Source organism: Sorex fumeus, unplaced genomic scaffold, assembly GCF_029834395.1.
Source record: "Sorex fumeus unplaced genomic scaffold, SorFum_2.1 ptg000047l, whole genome shotgun sequence".
NCBI classification, from domain to species: domain Eukaryota; kingdom Metazoa; phylum Chordata; class Mammalia; order Eulipotyphla; family Soricidae; genus Sorex; species Sorex fumeus.
The window spans coordinates 34,913,029-34,923,151 of NW_026606104.1; positions in this window are offsets into that span (position 1 = coordinate 34,913,029).

Genomic DNA, 10,123 nt, shown 5'->3' on the forward strand with positions numbered 1-10,123 from the left:
AGGGCTGGTAGAGGGACCCGTTCCCAAAATTTCAGGGATCTTGAGTGGCAAGCCTCCCTCTTGGGAGAAGTGTCCTGGGGAGCTGGCTGAGGAGAAGAGCAGGACGACTTGCAGAGACAAGGATGTGCTCAGGGAGAGCCTCAGGAGCCTTGCCTGGGGCTGCTCCCAGCTGGGGAAGGGGGCAGGTTGCTCCCAGCAGTGCTCTGTGGGCCACATAGTGTTGGAGATCAAACTCAAGAGAGCAGGCAAAGCCCATGCTCAGTCTGTTGAGTCATGGCTCTGGACCGAAGGACTGATTTTTGCTGGACCTACTCAGCTTCTCTTGGGAAGGTGGAAAAATAGGCTTGCTACTTCTTCCCACTGCTCTCTCCTCCTACACAGCTCAGTATCACTTGGGTCCCCTATCAAGGATTTTTTTTACCTGCTACCTTTTTTTCCCCCTTAGGCATATGGCACCAGGAAGTTCCTTCTTTTTTTTTTCTTTTTTGGGTCAACCCGGCAATGCACCGGGGTTACTCCTGGCTCATGCACTTAGGAGTTACTCCTGGGGGTGCTCAGGGGACCATATGGAATGCTGGGAATCGAACTCAGGTTGGTCGCATGCAAGGCAAATGCCCTACCCACTATACTATCGCTCCAGCTCCAGGAAGTTCCTTCTTGAGGGAACTTTAGAAAGATGTGGAGAGTTTTAGCATTTTTGAGATAACCGTTACTGTGTCTGAGATAACCGTAACTGATTCCTTAGTTGTTAGAGCAAAACAAAACAAACGAAAGAAAACCAGAAGTGAAGTTAATGGGAAACAGGAAAAAAAAAGAGTTCAAATCTGAAGTATTCGATCAGAGACATAAGTGGATGGAGGGGGGAGTGGCAGGAGGGAAACTGAGGACACTGGTGGTGGGAAATGTGCACTGGCAAAGGGAGGGGTGTTGGAACACAGACTGAAATCCAATCATGGATAACTTTGTAACTGTATATGTCATCGGTGATACAATTTTAAACCAAAAAAAAAAAATGTTTTAAAGTGTGTGTGTTTCTCTCAATGCCTCTTTTGCAAACCACAACACCCAAAAGGAGAGAGAGAACAGAGGGGAATGCCTTGCCACAGAGGCAGGGTGGGATGGGGGAAATGGGGGGGTGGGAGGGATACTGGGATCCGTGGTGGTGGGAAACGGGCACTGGTGGAGGGATGGGTCATTGTATAATTGAAACCCAAGCACGAAATTTGTAAGTCTACAACTGTACTTCATGGTATCTCACTAATAAAAAAAAAAAGTGTGTGTTTCTGGGAGATCTCTTATGTGGCAAATCTCTGTAAATGAGATCTGACTGTTACATTTCAGACCTTTCAAAAAGATCAAAAGACGGACAGAAACGCCCTTGGATAACCTCTGCTTCAGAGACAACCTTCCTTAAAAAAAAAAAAAAAGTACTCCATTAGAACTTTGTCATAAATGCTTTGCTGTAAAACAAGTAGAACCAAGCTGAAAAGAATTTCTGCTCCGTATGCCATCAAGTCCCCGTCAGGAAACGGCATGCCAGTGCGTGTCCGGCGGCGGCGGTTGGCTGAGTGTTTATCCCCCTCACACCCCGCGTGGCCAATGAGAAGCGATGCTTGACGGTTCCTGTCCAATCAGCGCAGAGCCTTACGCTTGCTCCTCCCGCCCCATCGGAGAGCCTCTGCCAATGCAAAAGACACATGCGTCAGAAAGACTGATGCAATGAAGCGCTCAGATCAGATTGCATCATATGATCCGAGGTGTGGTGCCCCTGAAACTGGTTTTTCTTGAGCTTGTGCCGCAGTCGAAAAGCAATTTGGGTAAAACACCCCAGAACTGGCGTTACTTGTCTGATGGCAAAAGCAATGTCTCGGACTCCGCAGTGGCCCTCCTAGGGAAGGCGATGTGGCTTCCTGGCTGCACCGTCAGGGGGTAGGTGGGTCCTCCTGCCACTTAGGTAAAGAAGGTTACCACAGGTGAGCTGGAACCCACACTCCCTCCTCCCACATGTGCTTTGAATTGTCTCACGAGCTAATCAGGCAACTTCTCCCAGGGACAGACGAATTGATGCAAAGCTGGGAGAATGGAAAGCAAGCGGCTAAAATGCCAGGGGCACTCACCAGGTGGCTGGCATTGTGCTAAGCCCTTCAAGACTCCCCAAATTACCGCAGGTGGGATATAGTTGGCAGCCTCCTCTCTGGGGAGAAGTCAGCAGGAAACCTGACCTCTGCTGGTAAAGTATCAGCAGAGGCATATGTCAAGTTGAACTAAGATATTTTTTATTTGGGGACCACTCGGGGCTTACTCCTGACTCTGCACTCAGGAGGTATCACTCCTGGCAGTCCTCGGGGAACCATATGGGATGCTGGAGATCAAATCAGCGCTGCAGGGCTGGAGAGATAGCACAGCGGGTAGGGCGTTTGCCTTGCAGGAGGCCGACCCAGAGTTCGATTCCCAAGCATCCCATATGGTCCCCTGTGCACCGCCAGAAGTAACTCCTGAGTGCAGAGCCAGGAGTAACCCCTGAGCATCGCTGGGTGCGACCCAAAAAGAAAAAAAAATCAGCGCTGCATTCCCTACTCTCTGTACTGTCTCTCTGGCCCCTGAATTAAGATGCTTTTCTAAGTGTCCCTTCCGGAGTCTATTACTCTTCAGCTTAGCCACAGGAAGCTACACTTCCGAATGGAAGGTGAATTCTGGTTCAGTGTCTATTAACAATGACCATTAAAGAGCCAAAGATATAGATCAGGGTGAAAATACTTACTTAGCAAATGGTCACCCTCTATTTAATTCTCCACCACCCCCCCCCCCAGCACAGAGCTGGGAGTGGATCCCAGTACAACTGGGTGTGGCCCAATCTCCTGCCCCCGATGACTATTGGTCATAGTAATGATGCTACAAAGGAAAATGGTCCTAAGGTCTGTTTCTACAGTTGGGTTAGGATAGGAGGATCTTAGCTCTTCACTGTCCAGCCTGGGCTCACCCGCCAGATGTGGCTCCTGAGCACTGGCAATGAGACATAATTGAAGGGTGTTGTGAATGTGCTGATGCTGGGTTTGAGTTTTACACAGCAAAGAAGGATGCGCAATGTCTCATTCTTAATTGCACTGAGCACATACAGAAATGGTACTTTTAACATATTTAGTATAGTATTAAAACTAACTTCACCTGTTTCTTGTTTTGGGGAGGGAGGTTGGGGCCACACCCATCAGTGCTCAGGGCTTTTTCCTTGCTCTGTGCTCAGTGATCACATTTGGTAGGCTCAGGGGAAACAAAGTAGTATCGGGAATTGAACCTGGGTCAGCTGCATGCAAGGCAAGCAGCTTCGTTGCTGTACCATTTGGCCACCCCTCCTTCCTTCCTTTCTTTCTTTTTACTTTATTTTTATTTTTCTTCCTTTCCTTCCCTGTGTCCTTTTTTTTTTTTTTTTTTTTTTTTTTTTGCTTTTTGAGTCACACCTGGCGGTGCAGAGGGGTTACTCTTGGCTCTGCACTCAGGAGTTACTCCTGGCGGTGCTCAGAGGACCATATGGGATGCTGGGAATCGAACCCGGGTTGGTCGCGTGCAAGGCAAACACCCTACCCGCTGTGCTATCTCTCCAGCCCCCCTGTGTACTTTTAATCTTCTTTCTTTCACTTTACCCATTTACTTTTAGTGTTTTGTTTTGGGGGTCACGCCCTGAAGGGCTTAGGAGCTACTCCTGGCTCTGTGCTCAGAGATCACTCCAGGCAGTGCCTGGGTGATACCAGCAATAGTGATGCCAGTGATTGAACCCAGGTTGGCTTCATGCAGGGCAAGTGCCTTATCTGCTAAACTATCTCTCTGGCCTCTAATTTAATTTTTTTTTCTTTTTGGGTCACACCCGGCAATGCACAGGGGTTATTCCTGGCTCTGCACTCAGGAATTACTCCTGGCAGCGCTCAGGGGACCATATGGGATGCTGGGAATTGAACTCAGGTCGGCCGAGTGCAAGGCAAACGCCCTACCCGCTGTGCTATTGCTCCAGCCCCTCTAATTTAAATTTTATAACATCTACACTGGTCCTTGAATTTGCATAATGAACTGTCATGCTACTACCTACCCCCAGTATCATGAAACTAAAACAACAGTAATATTTGGGTTCACACTTTCGGAGTCTAGCCTCGAAGATCCAGGGCTCCGTTAGTGCTCAGGGGACTAGTTGAGGAGCCAAGATGACACCCAGGTTAGCCATATGCAAGGCAAGTGCCCCTACATGCTGTCCTATCTCTCCAAGCCCCTAATCTCTTCTCATATACATATCAGTCAAGCCCTCCTTGTGACCTCATTTTATCTTAATGACCTTCTTGAAGGAACTAACTTCTGATACAGTCACATTCTGGGATGTTTGAGGTAAGACTTCAAATTTGAGGGTCCGAAGAGAGCTCTTTGCATGTAGTAACTTGGTTAGACCCCTGGCTCCCATTTGGTCCCCCGAGCACAGAATCAGGCATAGTCTCTGAGCACCACCGGCCTGAAAACTAACAACCACCACTCTGACCTCCTCTAAGTGCTCTCTGCTGAGACATGACATGGAAGCCATCCCTTCTACAAATAACCACGAGTCCCTCTTCCTTGTGCCTCTGTTTCCCTGTCCTGCACTCATTAGGCCACCTTAACTGAGTACCTGCAAGTGCACAGCTGGAAACAGTGACTTCATGTGTCAGTGCTCCCTTGGGTTCAAGACAAAACATGATAATGTGAAAATAAAACAGTAACGTCAGGAATCACAGAAGCAGGTAGAGCTATTAGGCCAGAGAAAGCTCAACTCAAGGCTGCTCATCTTGACATAACGCGGCCATAATTTTGATCTATTTTCATTTATTTCCTTTTTGGCTTGGGGGCCACATACAGTGCTACTTGGGGGTTCTGTGCTCAGTGATCACTCCTGGCGGACTCAGAGGACCATACAGGGTGCTGGTGATTGGACCCGGGTCAGCTGTGAGCAAGGCAAATGCCCTATCTGCTGTACTATTGCTCTGACTCCCACTTAGATCTATTTTCAAAAACAATGCTTTAGTGGTGCCAAAGTGATAGTACAGTGGGTAGGGCATTTGCCTTGTGTGTGGCTGAATCCACTGTGGATCCCCAGCATCCCATATGGTCCCCCTGAGCAATGCCAGAAGTAATTCCAATTCCTGAATGCCCAGCCAAAAGTAACCCCTGAGCATCACCACGTGTGACCCCCAAAAGCCAAAAAAAAAAAGCATTATTGCTGACTTCAGGGACTCCACCCAGTCACGCCTGAACCCACTCCTTTCCCCATACCTTCCTTCACTTTCCTTTGTTTTAGTTTTTTTGAGGGGGTTATGTGGGGGAGGGAGCCACATCTAGTGATGCTCAGGAGTTACTTTTGGCTCTGTAATCAGGAATGTACTCCTGGTGGTGCTCAGGGGGACCATATTGGGATGCCAGTGATTGAACCTGTGTTGGCCACATACAAGGCAAATACCCGACCCACTGTACTATCACTTCAGCCCCCTTACTTCACTTTCTGAAAGACCTCCCTTTCTTTTTTTTTTTAATTTTTTTATTTTAATTTTTATTTTTTACAGTTGTAGATTTACAATTTTTTGTGCTTGGGTTTCAATTATACAATGATCAGATACCCATCCCTCCACCAGTGCCCGTTTTTCACCACCATGGAAGACCTCCCTTTCTAGGATCCTTTCCTTTTCATTCTCCTACTCTCTGTACGGGGGTCTCAGTTACACTCAGTGGCTGGAAGCAGTGGGGCACAGTAGTGATGACACCAAGGTTCTGTGCATCTGAGATCCCAAGATCCTGGAAACATAAACTGCAGTGGACTGGGAGTTGGGCGGTGCCTGGGCTCAGCTTCTGCTTGGCGTCTTGTAGGCTGGTAAGTCGGCCATGTAAACTGAGCCTGAGGCTGCCCAGGGTTTGCCCAGACCAGGTGTGCCACCCACACCATGACCTCTGATCAGGCCGCAGTACACAGGTGTAAAATGTGTCACTCTGAGTGTCCTCTGCGCCCCATCCTTTCAGGACTGGGAGCCGCATGGTGCTGAGGCCTGGACATGAGATTCTGTCCCCTTGGGCAGCATGGTGGACGAGAAAGAGGGCAACAATAGAGCAAGGGCCCCTCCAGTGCCAACCCTATGCATTCTGTGAGCATACAACAGGGGATCTCTGGAACATGGGAAAATAACATCTCGAAGGTTCTAAGGCTCGAGGTTGCTCAACTGGCAAATTCCAAGGCGATGACTAAAGATTGTGTTTCTGAAATCTAAATCCTTTTGTCACACCTCACCAGCCCTCAACCCAGAGACCAGTTTCTTTCTGTTTGTTTGGGGGCCACACCTGACTGCTCTGTAGTACCAGTTAAGTGCTTGGAAGGACCAGGTAATATCAGGGACTGAACCTGCACCTCCTGCATACAAAGCCCTTTGAGCATCTCCCCAGCCCCTTTTCGGAATGGGCATCAGTCATGTTAAGCTTAGACTATCGCTGACCTTCCTGGAGACCACAAGCATCCACCCTGTAAAACAAAAGGGCTGGATCTCTGCTGCGTGACTGTGCTCCCTGGACAGATTCTGTGAGCATGCAGAGTAGACAATCACCATTCACATGCTCCACAGATGTGTTCCATGGGCCCTCAAGACATATTTGTGGTTATTCTCTGCAGACATGCAGACAGACAGACATCATGGACCTGCTCCATGACATGCACCTATGGTGTGTTCTGGGGCCGGGCTCTGTGGTCATGCTCTGTGGGTATGAATCCTGGTTGTTTACCTGGAGGTAGATGGGTTAGTGCATAGAGGAACATTCAAAAAAAATTCAAATTGCTTCCTATTATTTCAGGGCATATTAGAAATACGTGTGTGTCTCTAGTTGTGTGTAGCTAGCTACCGAATCCATGCTGTCAATAATGAATCATACAGAGTGGCCTTTTAAAAGTGATTTCTCGGGGCTGGAGCAACAGCACAGCGGGTAGGGCGTTTGCCTTGCATGCGGCCAACCCGGGTTCGATTCCCAGCATCCCATATGGTCCCCTGCGCCAAGGGTAATTCCTGAGTGCAGAGCCAGGAGCAACCCCTGTGCATCACCACGTGTGACCCCCAAAAAGCCAAAAAAAAGTGATTTCTCAGGGCCAGAGCTATATAATACAGTGGGGAAGGCATTTACATGAGGCTGACCTTAGTTTGATTCCCCAGCATTCCATATGGTCCCCCTAACTCCCGCTAGGAATAATTCCAAAGTGCAGAACCATGAATACTCCCTGACCACTGCCAGGTGTGGACCCAAAAGGCAATAAATAAATAAAAATGATTTCTCAGGCCCTAAGGAAGAGTTCAGTGGCTTAGAGCTAGTGTCTGCCTTGCCAGACGTGGTCATGAGTATCCCAGCATCCCACATGCACGAAACATGATGCAGGCAGCTCTGTTGTTTGCGTCTGGTAGCTCCCCTGTCTGTAAGTCCTCAGCACTTCAAGTGATTTCCAGCCACAGCGGGTGTACGTAAGCACTACATAAAGGGCTACAACCAGGTCAGAGAGATCTGGTATGAATGCTTTGCATGTGGGAGGCCTGGGTTCGATCTCTAGCACTGCATGATGTCCAAACTCCGTCTGCCAGGGCTGGTCAAAAACCCCAAACCAAAAAACATAAATTAAAAAAAAAAAAAGACATAAGGGGTTAGGTGACAAGCGTCCTTCTTAACCCCCTCAAGCAGTGAAATGGAAAATGTATGAGCAGTGGGGGCAGGGCGTTTTCCTTGTATGCAGCCTACCTGGGTTCGATCCCAGGTGTCCCATATGGTCCCCTGAGACCCAATAGGAGTAAGCCCTGAGCACACTGGGTAAAGCCCCCCAAAATTCTCTAAAACAAACAAAATGGGGCTGGAGAAATAGAACAGTAGGTCAGATGTTTGTCTTGGAAGCAGCTGACCCAGTTTTGATCCCCAACATCCCATATGGTCCCCCAAGCACCACCAGGAGTGCAGAGCCAGGAGTAACCCCTAAGCACTGCTGGATGTGACCCCAAAAACAAAAAATAAAATGATGTGTGGGCCCCACAGCTGGTAGAACAGTCCTGCTCATGGGCATGAGCCCTGCAGCAGCTGCTGGCAAAGCTCCAGAAACAGGACTCAGTGCCTCTGCTAAGAGTGCTGGGGTTGGAGAGAAGCTTTGTGGGCTGAGCACATGCTTTCATGTGGGATACCTCAGTTTGCTCCCTGGCATTACCCAGTTCCCTGAGCACAGGGCTGGGAGTGACCCCTGAACATGGCTGGGTGTGTCCCCTGGCCCTTCCTCCCACCAAACAAACAAAAAGAAGACTTGCTCCAGCAAGAACCAACAAACTCTGCATCTTGAGGCTTGCACACCTCAGAGTTCCGTCCAAAGGAGCATCACAGGTAAGAAATGTGTGAGCCCCACGGGCACGTGTGTATGCAGCTCCACAATGAGGAAGGAAATGGAGAGGGGAGAGGACACTTTTAGAAAAGGATTCAGGGGGCTGGAGCGATAGCACAGCGGGTAGGGCATTTGCCTTGCATGCGGCCAACCTGGGTTCGAGTCCCAGCATCCCATATGGTCCCCTGAGCACTGCCAGGAGTGATTCCTGAGTGCAAAGCCGGGAATAACCCCTAAGCAAGCATCGCCAGCTGTGACCCAAAAAGAAAAAAGAAAAAAGATTCAGTTCAGAGGCCAGAGCAATAGTTGAGCAGGTGAGGCACTCGCCTTGCACGTGGCTGAACCTAGCTGAACCTGGGATCGATCCCCGGTACCACCTATGGTCCTGAGCCCTGCCACGAGCGATCCTTGAGCACAGAGCTAGGAGTAAGCTCTGAACATGAGTAAGCCCCGCCCCACCCCACCCCACCCCCCCAAAAAAACAAACAACCCCCACAAAGGATTCATTTCAGTTTTGAATAAGTGTTTCTTGAAAGCAAGCTATGCAATCTGGCATGGGGTCAAGCTTGCAAACATGCGGAAGGCGATTCACAAGATCCACAAACAACCCTGGCTAGAGAGACGGGGCTTGGCTGCCCTGTGACACCTCTTGGAGCTCTGACGTTCTTTAGTCTCCGAGGCAGCACGTGTTCTGACGGTCTGGACAGAGGTAGGCAGAGAGCGAGCAAGTGGGAGAGAAAGCGAGCCTGTTGAAGTGTATACACATGGCGTCACACAGGCCTGGGCCCCGTCCACGGAGAGCTGCTCAGCTCTGACTGTGTGATCAGGTGTGTGCCCAGGTATATGCCCGTCATCCAACACCAGTGCAATGATGGGGTTTGGGAAGCAGGAATCTGGCACCGGAGAAGGAAGAGGCTTGCAGGTGGGAACTTGATCTTGGCCTGTCCTGTCTTGTGTGTCTACATACTCTAAGTCCCTCCTGAGTCCATTCAGTTGCTACGGAAAGGAGCATTTCCCCCGGCGAAGCGGGTGTTCTCCATCAGGAAACCACAAGAAGCTGAGCTGTCTGGGCCTCTGAGCCTGGAGGAGGAGGACCCTGGCTTGGCAGCACCCCGCCTCTCTGCCAGGAGCCACTTCGACAACTTAACCGCTCATTACTTTTTATCTTCTGGGGAGTTTCAATAACTATTATTATGTGCATCTTTTTCAAAAGAGTGCATTTATACCAAACCTCATTAAATTGCCCGTGTCTCAGCTGGTTCTCTTGCCCCTCTTTAGAGGGCAGGAAGGCATTTGGCAGGCATGCAAAGCATTCTCCTCTTATCCTGCCATTACCTACAGCTCTGTGACCAGAACAGGGATCTGGGGACCTCTGACAGGGAGGGAGCTTCCCAGATGAGTCACAGAGCAGCAGAACAGGTGAGACCTGAGAACACAGACCCAGGGCCCTTCCTCCCAGAGAGGCTGCAAAGAAAGGAGCAGAGAGAGAGAGAGAGTCACCACGTGGGTAGGGCTGAGATGGAGAGCACAAACCTTGGAGGAACTGGCTGGCTTGGCTTCAGGTCCAAGCCTCAGGTCAGAGACAGAGCTAAGAAGTAGAGTGCCTCCTTGCATGTGTAAGACCCTGGGTTCAATCCCCAGAACTGCCCACTGTAGCACTGTAGCACTGTCTTCCCATTGTTCACCGATTTGCTCGAGCGGGCACCAGTCATGTCTCCATTGTGAGACTTGTTA